We start from the raw sequence: 11919 nt of genomic DNA on the forward strand, positions 1-11919 counted from the left end.
CCCCTACTGGCATCTCAACATTACTGCAGCCTCCAGTCTCTCTTCATATGTCCCAATCATGTCCTCATCCACTTGGATCAATAACAAAATATCAAACTGGTAATAAGGTGCCTGAGACTGAGGTCCCGATTCCCAACCCTTTACCAAGTGTGCAAGTTCACTCTTCCCGTCATGGATTTAAAGGTATGAGACTGGTGTGAACATTGGAGTTTCCATATTTGTTAGCTGAATCCATATCAGTGGAACAGGCGAAGCTGAAATCTTTGCCCTATACACATTCTATGTCTTTGCCAGGGGTCATGGAAACGGACAAGGGATTCACATTTTCTCAAAATGTATTTTCATCAATGTTTTTTTTTCTGTGATTGACACTCAACTAGTGAATTCCGACAATCCGACCAGAGAGCGAAACATGCAAATCTACGATGCTCACAAGGTCTACTTAGGGGAAGAAGTGGGAGGAGTCAGGTCTACTTCGGGGAAGAGGTGGGCGGAGTCAGGTCTACTTCGGTGAAGACGTGGGCGGAGTCAGGTTTACTTCGGGGGGAGTGGGCGGAGTCAGGGGAGGATTCAAACAGAAGATGGCAGCAGATAAAGATACAAATGAAAATACACAAAATAAAATGTCAAATAACATTTGAAAATGTAAAGAAATGTAGACAGAATAAACCAACCATGTAAAGAAAAAGAGTTGACGTTGGACAGGCATATGAATTCAGTGAACTAGCCATCTCAGTTGGCTTGTTAGCTTCATGAAGCAGACGTTGTTCAGTGATACCGAAAGCGAGCTAGCCAGCTAGAAGTTAACTCTGTTACCACTGACAATCAAGTGAAGTGACTTCCATAAACTGGCATTTTTGTGCATCACACAGCTGCTCTGGACAAAGTGGTTGTGAACTATACGGTGCGTTGCGCTGAATTACAGCAGCATTTTTATGATTTGTTTACACTTCACACATTAGTAATGTTTTGATAAAAGTAATAAGAAACATTGCATCAAGCAGAACTACTTCAAGAATTTTGAGGCAAAATTGTGATATAAATTTGTCATAAAAACATTTAAACAAATATATATTTTTTAAAATCTAGCAAACTCTATAAAGTGTATAGAAACACATTTAATTTATTTGGGTAACAGACAACCAAATTTACTAAAACATGTTTTAAGCTGGTAGCATGATACCCAAGAAAGACTCACTGCCAATGGTGCTTCAACAAAGTACTGAGTAAAGGGTCTGTATACTTACGTAATGTGATACTTCCATTTTGTATTTTGAATCCATTTGCAAAACTTTCTAAATACCTGTTTTTGCTTTGTCATTATGGGGTATTGTGTGTAGATTGATGAGGGGAAAAAACTATTTATTCAATTTTAGAATAAGGCTGTAACATAACAAAATGTGGAAAAAGTCAAGGGGTCTGAATACTTTCTGAATGCACTGTATATTATTAGATACTATTATAAACCAGGTAGTTTAGGTCCTGGATCATGATTTGCTGAATAAGCATTTCATTTCACATTCAGTATATCAGACAATAGAACACTGGTATGACACCAACATATTTGTTTACTTTCCATTTATGTTGGTAACCAGTTTATAATAGTAATAAGGCCCTCGGGCTTGTAGTAGATGCTCAATATACCACGGCTAAGGGCTGTATCAAGGCACTCTGCGTTGTGCAGAACAACAGTCATTAGACGTGGTACAGTATATAGGCCAATATACCACAGCTAACGGCTGTATCCAGGAACTCTGCGTTGTGTCATGCTTAAGAACAGTCCTTAGCCGTGGTACAGTATATAGGCCAATATACCACAGCTAACGGCTGTATCCAGGAACTCTGCGTTGTGTCGTGCTTAAGAACAGTCCTTAGCCGTGGTAAAGTATATAGGCCAATATACCACACCCCCTCTGACCTTATTGCTTAATTATACCACTTAGTTATTATATACGGGTCCAGATATACAAGGTCTTCTTGGTTCTGGGTTTGTTGTTTTCAGTTCTTGGTTCTGGGTTTGTTGTGTTCAGTTCTTGGTTCTGGGTTTGTTGTTTTCAGTTCTTGGTTCTGGGTTTGTTGTTTTCAGTTCTTGGTTCTGGGTTTGTTGTTTTCAGTTCTTGGTTCTGGGTTTGTTGTGTTCAGTTCTTGGTTCTGGGTTTGTTGTGTTCAGTTCTTGGTTCTGGGTTTGTTGTGTTCAGTTCTTGGTTCTGGGTTTGTTGTGTTCAGTTCTTGGATCTGGGTTTGTTGTGTTCAGTTCTTGGTTCTGGGTTTGTTGTTTTCAGTTCTTGGTTCTGGGTTTGTTGTTTTCAGTTCTTGGTTCTGGGTTTGTTGTTTTCAGTTCTTCTTGGTTCTGGGTTTGTTGTTTTCAGTTCTTCTTGGTTCTGGGTTTGTTGTTTTCAGTTCTTGGTTCTGGGTTTGTCAGGTCTTCTTGGTTCTGGGTTTATTGTGTTCAGGTCTTCTTGGTTCTGGGTTTATTGTGTTCAGGTCGTCTTGGTTCTGGGTTTGTTGACTGTACTGTAGAGAACAGAGGGATCCTCCTCAGCTGCTTGTACCACCGTGGACCTGGAGAAAGAAACAGACGTTAAACTGATTGTGAGTCCCAAATGGCACCCTACTCCTTTTTGCATGCACTACTTTAGACCAGTAGTGAACTAAATAGGGAATAGGGTGCCATTTGGAATGCAAGCAGTAGTTAGTAGTTAGTAGTAGTAGTTAGTAGTTAGTAGTTAGTAGTTAGTAGTTAGCAGAGTAGTTAGTCAAAACCATCATCACATCACATCCCTCCTTCATTATAGACATATCATAGTAACTGTCTTGAGATGTAAATGGTTGAGTTTTTAGTTTCAGGAAATGCCATTTGGCCTGAAGAATACTATTGCAACTTTTCAAAATGTTCACTGTCACACCATAGTATGCCCCTAGAGTTCACCATAGAGTTCAATGAAATGTCACTTGACATGAAGATTTCTCCTTCAGCCCTCAGATAGTGATGGAGGGAGTTATCAGGGAGCAATGAGAGGTCACTAGGGATCAACTGTTTTGCTTATTTTAATGGCATCACTGTCCTCTCCTCCAATAAGCAGCAGCATAACCTTGATGCTGTCTGTGTGTTCACATGTTCTTTATAAGATTGGAAAGCTGCCGCAGTCATCCCCCTCTTCAAAGGGGGAGACACCCTGGACCCAAACTGTTACAGACCTATATCCATCCTGCCCTGCCTATCTAAGGTCTTCGAAAGCCAAGTCAACAAACAGGTCACTGACCATCTCGAATCCCACCGTACCTTCTCCGCTGTGCAATCTGGTTTCCGAGCCGGTCACGGGTGCACCTCAGCCATGCTCAAGGTACTAAACGATATCATAACGGCCATCGATAAAAGACAGTACTGTGCAGCCGTCTTCATCAACCTTGCCAAGGCTTTCGACTCTGTCAGTCACCATATTCTTATCGGCAGACTCAGTAGCCTTGGTTTTTCTGATGACTGCCTTGCCTGGTTCACATTACATTTACATTTAAGTCATTTGGCAGACACTCTTATCCAGAGCGACTTACAAATTGGTGAATTCACCTTATGACATCCAGTGGAACAGCCACTTTACAATAGTGCATCTAAATAATTTAACCTCTTACATCTATGGGGGCGCTATTTCATTTTTGGATAAAAACGTTCCCGTTTTAAACAAGATATTTTGTCACAAAAAGATGCTCGACTATGCATATAATTGATAGCATTCGAAAGAAAACACTCTGACGTGTCCAGAAATACCAAGATATTCTCTGTGCGTGCCCTAGAACGTGAGCTTCAGGCAAAACCAAGATGAGATGGCATCCAGGAAATGACAAGGATTTTTGAGGCTCTGTTTTCCATTGTCTCCTTATATGGCTGTGAATGCGAGAGGAATGAGCCTGCCCTTTCTGTCGTTTCCCCAAGGTGTCTGCAGCATTGTGACGTATTTGTAGGCAGATCATTGGAAGATTGACCATAAGAGACCACATTTACCAGGTGTCCGCCCGGTGTCCTGCGCCGAAATTGGTGCGCAAAAGTCACCTGCCAGTATTTTTCCATGGGATACAGAGAGGAAAGCAAGCTTCCACGAACTGCATATCAATGAAGAGATATGTGAAAAAACACCTTGAGGATTGATTCCAAACAACGTTTGCCATGTTTCGGTCGATATTATGTAGTTAATCCGGAAAAAGTTTTACGTTGTAGGTGACTGAATTTTCGGTTCGTTTCGGTAGCCAGACGCAATGTAGAAAACGGAACGATTTCTCCTACACACAGACGCTTTCAGGAAAAACTGCGCATTTGGTATGTAACTGAGAGTCTCCTCATTGAAAACATCAGAAGCTCTTCAAAGGTAAATGATTTTATTTATTTGGTTATCTGGTTTTTGTGAAAATGTTGCGTGCTAAATGCTACTCAAAATGCTATGCTAGCTTTGCATACTCTTACACAAATTAGTCAATTTATATGGTTCAAAAGCATATTTTGAAAATCTGAGATGACAGTGTTGTTAAGAAAAGGCTAAGCTTGAGAGCAGACGCATTATTTTCATTTTATTTGCGATTTTCAGAAATCGTTAACGTTGCGTTATGCTAATGAGCCTGAGGCTTTAGTCACAAACCTGGATCCGGGATGGGGAGTTTCAAGAAGTTAAGGGGGGGGGGGGGTGAGAAGGATTACTTATCCTATCCTAGGTATTCCTTAAAGAGGTGGGGTTTCAGGAGTCTCCGGAAGGTGGTGATTGACTCCGCTGTCCTGGCGTCGTGAGGGAGTTTGTTCCACCATTGGGGGGCCAGAGCAGCGAACAGTTTTGACTGGGCTGAGCGGGAACTGTACTTCCTCAGTGGTAGGGAGGCGAGTAGGCCAGAGGTGGATGAACGCAGTGCCCTTGTTTGGGTGTAGGGCCTGATCAGAGCCTGGAGGTACTGCGGTGCCGTTCCCCTCACAGCACCGTAGGCAAGCACCATGGTCTTGTAGCGGATGCGAGCTTCAACTGGAAGCCAGTGGAGAGAGCGGAGGAGCGGGGTGACGTGAGAGAACTTGGGAAGGTTGAACACCAGACGGGCTGCGGCGTTCTGGATGAGTTGTAGGGGTTTAATGGCACAGGCAGGGAGCCCAGCCAACAGCGAGTTGCAGTAATCCAGACGGGAGATGACAAGTGCCTGGATTCGGACCTGCGCCGCTTCCTGTGTGAGGCAGGGTCGTACTCTGCGGATGTTGTAGAGCATGGACCTACAGGAACGGGCCACCGCCTTGATGTTAGTTGAGAACGACAGGGTGTTGTCCAGGATCACGCCAAGGTTCTTAGCGCTCTGGGAGGAGGACACAATGGAGTTGTCAACCGTGATGGCGAGATCATGGAACGGGCAGTCCTTCCCCGGGAGGAAGAGCAGCTCCGTCTTGCCGAGGTTCAGCTTGAGGTTCACCAACTACTTTGCAGACAGAGTGCAGTGTGTCAAATCGGAGGGCATGCTGTCCGGTCCTCTGGCAGTCTCTATGGGGGTGCCACAGGGTTCAATTCTCGGGCCGACTCTTTTCTCTGTATATATCAATGATGTTGCTCTTGCTGCGGGCGATTCCCTGATCCACCTCTACGCAGAGGACACCATTCTATATACTTCCGGCCCGTCCTTGGACACTGTGCTATCTAACCTCCAAACAAGCTTCAATGCCATACAACACTCCTTCCGTGGCCTCCAACTGCTCTTAAACGCTAGTAAAACCAAATGTGTGCTTTTCAACCGTTCGCTGCCTGCACCTGCACGCCTGACTAGTATCACTACCCTGGATGGTTCCGACCTTGAATATGTGGACATCTATAAGTACCTAGGTGTCTGTCTAGACTGTAAACTTTCCTTCCAGACTCATATCAAACATCTCCAATCGAAAATCAAATCCAGAATCGGCTTTCTATTTCGCAACAAAGCCTACACTCATGCCGCCAAACTTACCCTAGTAAAAATGACTATCCTACCGATCCTCGACTTCGGCGACGTCATCTACAAAATAGCTTCCAACACTCTACTCAGCAAACTGGATGCAGTTTATGACAGTGCCATCCGTTTTGTCACTAAAGCACCTTATACCACCCACCACTGCGACTTGTATGCTCCAGTCAGCTGGCCCTCGCTACATGTTCGTCGCAAGACCCACTGGTTCCAGGTCATCTACAAGTCCATGCTAGGTAAAGCTCCGCCTTATCTCAGTTCACTGGTCACGATGGCAACACCCACCCGTAGCACGCGCTCCAGCAGGTGTATCTCACTGATCATCCCTAAAGCCAACACCTCATTTGGCCGCCTTTCGTTCCAGTTTTCTGCTGCCTGTGACTGGAACAAATTGCAGAAATTGCTGAAGTTGGAGACTTTTATCTCCCTCACCAACCAAACATCTGCTATCTGAGCAGCTAACCGATAGCTGCAGCTGTACATAGTCTTATTGGTAAATAGCCCACCCAATTTTACCTACCTCATCTCCATACTGTTTTTATTTATTTACTTTTCTGCTCTTTTGCACATCAATATCTCTACCTGTACATGACCATCTGATCATTTATCACTCCAGTGTTAATCTGCAAAATTGTAATTATTTGCCTACCTCCCTCATGCCTTTTGCACACAATGTATATAGACCCTTTTTTTCTACTGTGTTATTGACTTGTTTAGTCCAGGTTCTGTGGTGGTTCTCTTCCCTCCAGGTTCAGTGGTGGTTCTCTTCCCTCCAGGTTCTGTGGTGGTTCTATCAGTCCAGGTTCTGTGGTGGTTCTCTCCCCTGGATGGTCTGATATACGGAGTGCTGAGAGTCTCTCTGAAGAGATGTGAACGTGTCACTGTGGGGGATTTTCACACTCAGAGAGACAGCGACAAAGGAAACACAGAATGAGCACTTTACACACTGCTCTATAGCATTCTCTCTCACTTCTACTTTCTGTGTTCACCTCTCTGTGTCACCCACTCACACACACAAACACAAATATTATATACAAAATAAACACATATATGAATATGTTATAACATACCTACTGCCAGAGTGTCTGGTCCTCATTTTCAGTGGTGTGTGTGTCACAGTTAGGGTCAGGATGGACACTCTGGAGAGAGAGCTGTGTCAAGGTACAGGGAAAATAGTAGAAAGAGACTATTGTGACACAGTAAAAAATAAAAGCAGTAACTTATCAACAGGACGTGTGTTGATAGAATGACCATCTGTAGAGCATCTATCCAGACTTTCCAAATAAAGTGACTAAAAAACTATCACTGTAAATCCCTTTATCACTTAGTATTCACTCTAATGCACAGATGGAAGAAATCCTATGTTATACAGACAAACACAAACCAAGACATTTAACTGAACTAAACGGAATTCAACAGTTTAGCTTAATTGAATGTAACTGTGACAGACAGAATTACTCCAGGATCACCACTATATTTCCTTAGGGTCTGATCTGTTATAAAGCTGAACTTGCACATAGCTGAGTCACACTCTCTCAGATCTCTGATTGTCAGGGTGTGGCCATTCTTCTTGTTGCTACAGTACGTCACATGACCTGTGTAGTCTGGTCCATCACTCAGAGTCACATGATTCCCCTCAGCATCATTTCTAGTGAACCAGAAGGTTGTTGTGATTGTATAGCCACTGGGATATGTGTAAGAGCAGGACAGCTCTACTGTTGACCCTTTCAAGGTACAGATACTCTGAGTGCTGTACTTCACTCTCCAGCCACCCTGACCCAGTAACACTGAAACACAATCACACATGATAGCGATTATACATTACAGACCCATTTCCTCACACAAAGAGCATTTCTCCTCACTTTGTTGCCGTACTCTACTTGCTGAGTGTGAATGGAAACCACATAAAGGACCTAAGTGTTACTCAGTGAGGTGTGAAAGACAACTATTCCAGAAAAGAAGAAGCCCCTGAACACACGATGTCACTGAACACACAGAATAACATTACTAAAACATTATGAATGAGACCATACCTGCTACAGACCACACACCTGCTACAGACCAGACAAAGACCCCCAACACACTTCCTGCTGTTCTCAAGGCCATTGTATCTCCCACCCTGCAGTCTTAGAAGCAAACAACTCTCTATAGCTGGTGAATAACTTCACCTGATACATTAAAACAGTCCAGGTTCCATATTCACAAAGTGTCAAAAATGTAAGTAAAAGTAAAATGACACAGTACATATATATATATATCTAATGATCTCGTCAACCGTACTTACAGAGTGAAGGGGGGAGGTCTTGTACAGTGAGTCAATTCACTGTCATAGCTGTGCATAGAAACAAGAAGTGTGATTTTAGTGACTGACACATTGTGAAAGTAGCCTAGTCAGGCATTTAAGACAATCACATGCATCAACAGCACGTCAGAAAGGGATGTACTGCTAAAGACTGCACAGCTATTTACATTTCTTCATTTGAGGAGTGGGCCTACATTTTTTAATGGGGAAAAATGCAGCCCATTTTCAACATAGTCTTTTCTTTAAATACAGATCCACAACAAAGTGTTGACTATTCTATATGGTTTCTTAATGTGTTTCCTCACAAGATGTGACCCATCACTCCTCATCATCTCCATCAAAGTGCGACTCAAGGTTCCAGTGTTCTAGACTAGAGCTCCCCTACTGGCATCTCAACATTACTGCAGCCTCCAGTCTCTCTTCGTATGTCCCAATCATGTCCTCATCCACTTGGATCAATAACAAAATATCAAACTGGTAATAAGGTGCTTGAGACTGAGGTCCCGATTCCCAACCCTTTCCCAAGTGTGCAAGTTCACTCTTCCCGTCATGGATTTAAAAGTATGAGACTGGTGTGAACATTGGAGTTTCCATATTTGTTAGCTGAATCCATATCAGTGGAACAGGCGAAGCTGAAATCTTTGCCCTATACACATTCTATGTCTTTGCCAGGGGTCAGGGAAACGGACAAGGGATTCACATTTTCTCAAAATGTATTTTCATAAATGTTTTTTTTTTCTGTGATTGACACTCAACTAGTGAATTCAGACAATCCGATCTGCGATGCTCACACGGTCTACTTCGGGGAAGAAGTGGGCGGAGTCAGGTCTACTTCGGGGAAGAAGTGGGCGGAGTCAGGGGAGGATTCAAACAAAAGAGCCAATAAAGATACAAATGAAAATAAACAAAATAAAATGTCAAATAACATTTAAAAATGTAAAGAAATGTAGACAGAATAAACCAACCATGTAAAGATACTGTGTAATTAAGAGATGACGTTGGACTGGCATATGAATTCAGTGAACTAGCCATCTCAGTTGGCTTGTTAGCTACATGAAGCAGACGTTGTTCAGTGATACCGAAAGCTAGCTAGCCAGCTAGAAGTTAACTCTGTTACCTCTGACAATCAAGTGAAGTGACTTCCATAAACTGGCATTTTTGTGCATCAAACAGCTGCTCTGGACAAAGTGATTGTGAACTATACGGTGCTTTGCTGCTGAATTACAGCAACCTATTTATGATTTGTTTACATTTCACACATTAGTAATGTTTTGCTAAAAATAATGAGAAACATTGCATCAAGCAGATTTATTTCCTGAATTTTGAGACAAAATTGTGATATAAATTTGTCATAAAAACATTTAAACAAATATATTTTTTTAAATCTAGCAAACTCTATATAAAGTGTATAGAAACAAATTTAATTTATAACAGACAACCAAATTTACTAAAAAATGTTTTAAGCTGGTAGCATGATACCCAAGAAAGACTCGCTGCCAATGGTGCTTCAACAAAGTACTGAGTAAAGGGTCTGTATACTTACGTAATGTGATAATTCCATTTTTTATTTTTAATCAATTTGCAAACCTTTCTAAATACCTGTTTTTGCTTTGTCATTATGGGGTATTGTGTGTAGATTGATGAGGGGAAAAATACTATTTATTCAATTTTAGAATAAGGCTGTAACATAACAAAATGTGGAAAAAGTCAAGGGGTCTGAATACTTTCTGAATTAACTGTATATTATTAGATACTATTATAAACCAGGAAGTTTAGGTCCTGGATGCTGATTGGCTGAATAAGCATTTCATTTCACATTCAGTATATCAGACAATAGAACACTGGTATGACACCAACATATTTGTTTACTTTCTATTTATGTTGGTAACCAGTTTATAATAGCAATAAGGCCCTCGGGCTTGTAGTATATGGTCAATATACCACAGCTAACGGCTGTATCCAGGAACTCTGCGTTGTGTCGTGCTTAAGAACAGTCCTTAGCCATGGTACAGTATATAGGCCAATATACCACAGCTAACGGCTGTATCCAGGAACTCTGCGGTGTGTCGTGCTTAAGAACAGTCCTTAGCCGTGGTACAGTATATAGGCCAATATACCACAGCTAACGGCTGTATCCAGGAACTCTGCGTTGTGTCATGCTTAAGAACAGTCCTTAGCCGTGGTACAGTATATAGGCCAATATACCACAGCTAACGGCTGTATCCAGGAACTCTGCGTTGTGTCGTGCTTAAGAACAGTCCTTAGCCGTGGTACAGTATATAGGCCAATATACCACACCCCCTCTGACCTTATTGCTTAATTATACCACTTAGTTATTATATACGGGTCCAGATATACAAGGTCTTATTGGTTCTGGGTTTGTTGTGTTCAGTTCTTGGTTCTGGGTATGTCAGGTCTTCTTGGTTCTGGGTTTGTTGTTTTCAGTTCTTGGTTCTGGGTTTGTCAGGTCTTCTTGGTTCTGGGTTTATTGTTTTCAGTTCTTGGTTCTGGATTTGTCAGGTCTTCTTGGTTCTGGGTTTGTTGTTTTCAGTTCTTGGTTCTGGGTTTGTCAGGTCTTCTTGGTTCTGGGTTTGTTGACTGTACTGTAGAGAACAGAGGAGTCTTGCTCAGCTGCTTGTGCTGCTGCGGGTCTGAAGTAGAGAAACAAAAATGAAACAAAGACAGCGTCCGAAACGATGGCACCATGTAGGGCCCTGTCTAAAGTAGTGCACTAAATAGGGAATAGGGTGCCATTTGGAACAGAAGAACAGTTCCTCAAACCATCATCACATCTCTCCCTCATTATAGACATGTCATAGTAACTGTCCTGAGATGTCCATTGTTGGGTTCATAGTTTGGCTTCATAGTTTTCACTAAGGGTCAACTGTTTTGCTCATTGATGACATCTCCTACAATAAACAGCAGCATATGAATGACCTTAATGCAGAATATGCTCACCGGGTGGCAGCACTGGGGAGGTTGAATTTCACAGCAGCGTACTGGACATCCTCATCCTCTTTCTGGGGCTGAGGCACCTGGACGGTGGAGTACAGAGGCACTTCCTGGTTTTTGGAGCCAGAGAAGTGGACTCTGGCGTAGTGAACATCATCCTGGTTGTCTGTGGCTGCTGTCTGTGCTGCAGTAGAGGTCATGGCCATGTTTGAGATGTTGTCACACACTGGACTAGAGTCTCCCTGATGGAGAGAGAGGACAGACAACATGAGGAGTGGAAATGTTCCACAAAGAATACAGTCATCACAGTCTCCTTCTGATTCCAACAGACTCACCTCTCCATCGTCTGCTGTGTCTCTTGTGACAGAGGGAGAATTGGAGGCCCTCTTCCTGTTTTATAAATGCATTAATCTATTAATTCATTAATTCATCTTCTAAAGTGAAATAAAAACAACAAAAATACTCACCTGAACCACATGAAGCCGGAGAAACAGAGGATGAGAACCAGAACAACCACTATGATTCCTACAGCTGTAGTCAGAACTGAGGTGTTCTTTGGGCCATCTGGTGGACAATATGTAACACATTGTTCATACATAGAGCTTTACATGAGGAGCATCATGGAACTTACACTTGTGATTGAAATAAGTTAAATATTACTTTAAATATGTGTGATTTTCTGATCAAAAGAAGACAAGGTTAAGTGTATT

General features: G+C 42.4%; 1 long non-coding RNA gene across 1 annotated transcript; it reads right to left on the reverse strand.

Annotated features, from left to right (window-relative positions):
* Positions 1-1111: 1111 nt before the first annotated feature.
* On the reverse strand, positions 1112-8314 carry LOC135532049 (uncharacterized). Its single transcript, XR_010454268.1, has 4 exons — positions 8240-8314; positions 7026-7106; positions 6605-6854; positions 1112-2562 (listed from the first exon to the last, which is right to left on the reverse strand). It is a non-coding gene; the product is annotated as an uncharacterized LOC135532049 (long non-coding RNA).
* Between the last annotated feature and the right edge of the window lie 3605 nt (positions 8315-11919).

This window comes from Oncorhynchus masou, unplaced genomic scaffold (assembly GCF_036934945.1).
Source record: "Oncorhynchus masou masou isolate Uvic2021 unplaced genomic scaffold, UVic_Omas_1.1 unplaced_scaffold_1704, whole genome shotgun sequence".
Lineage (NCBI taxonomy): Eukaryota > Metazoa > Chordata > Actinopteri > Salmoniformes > Salmonidae > Oncorhynchus > Oncorhynchus masou.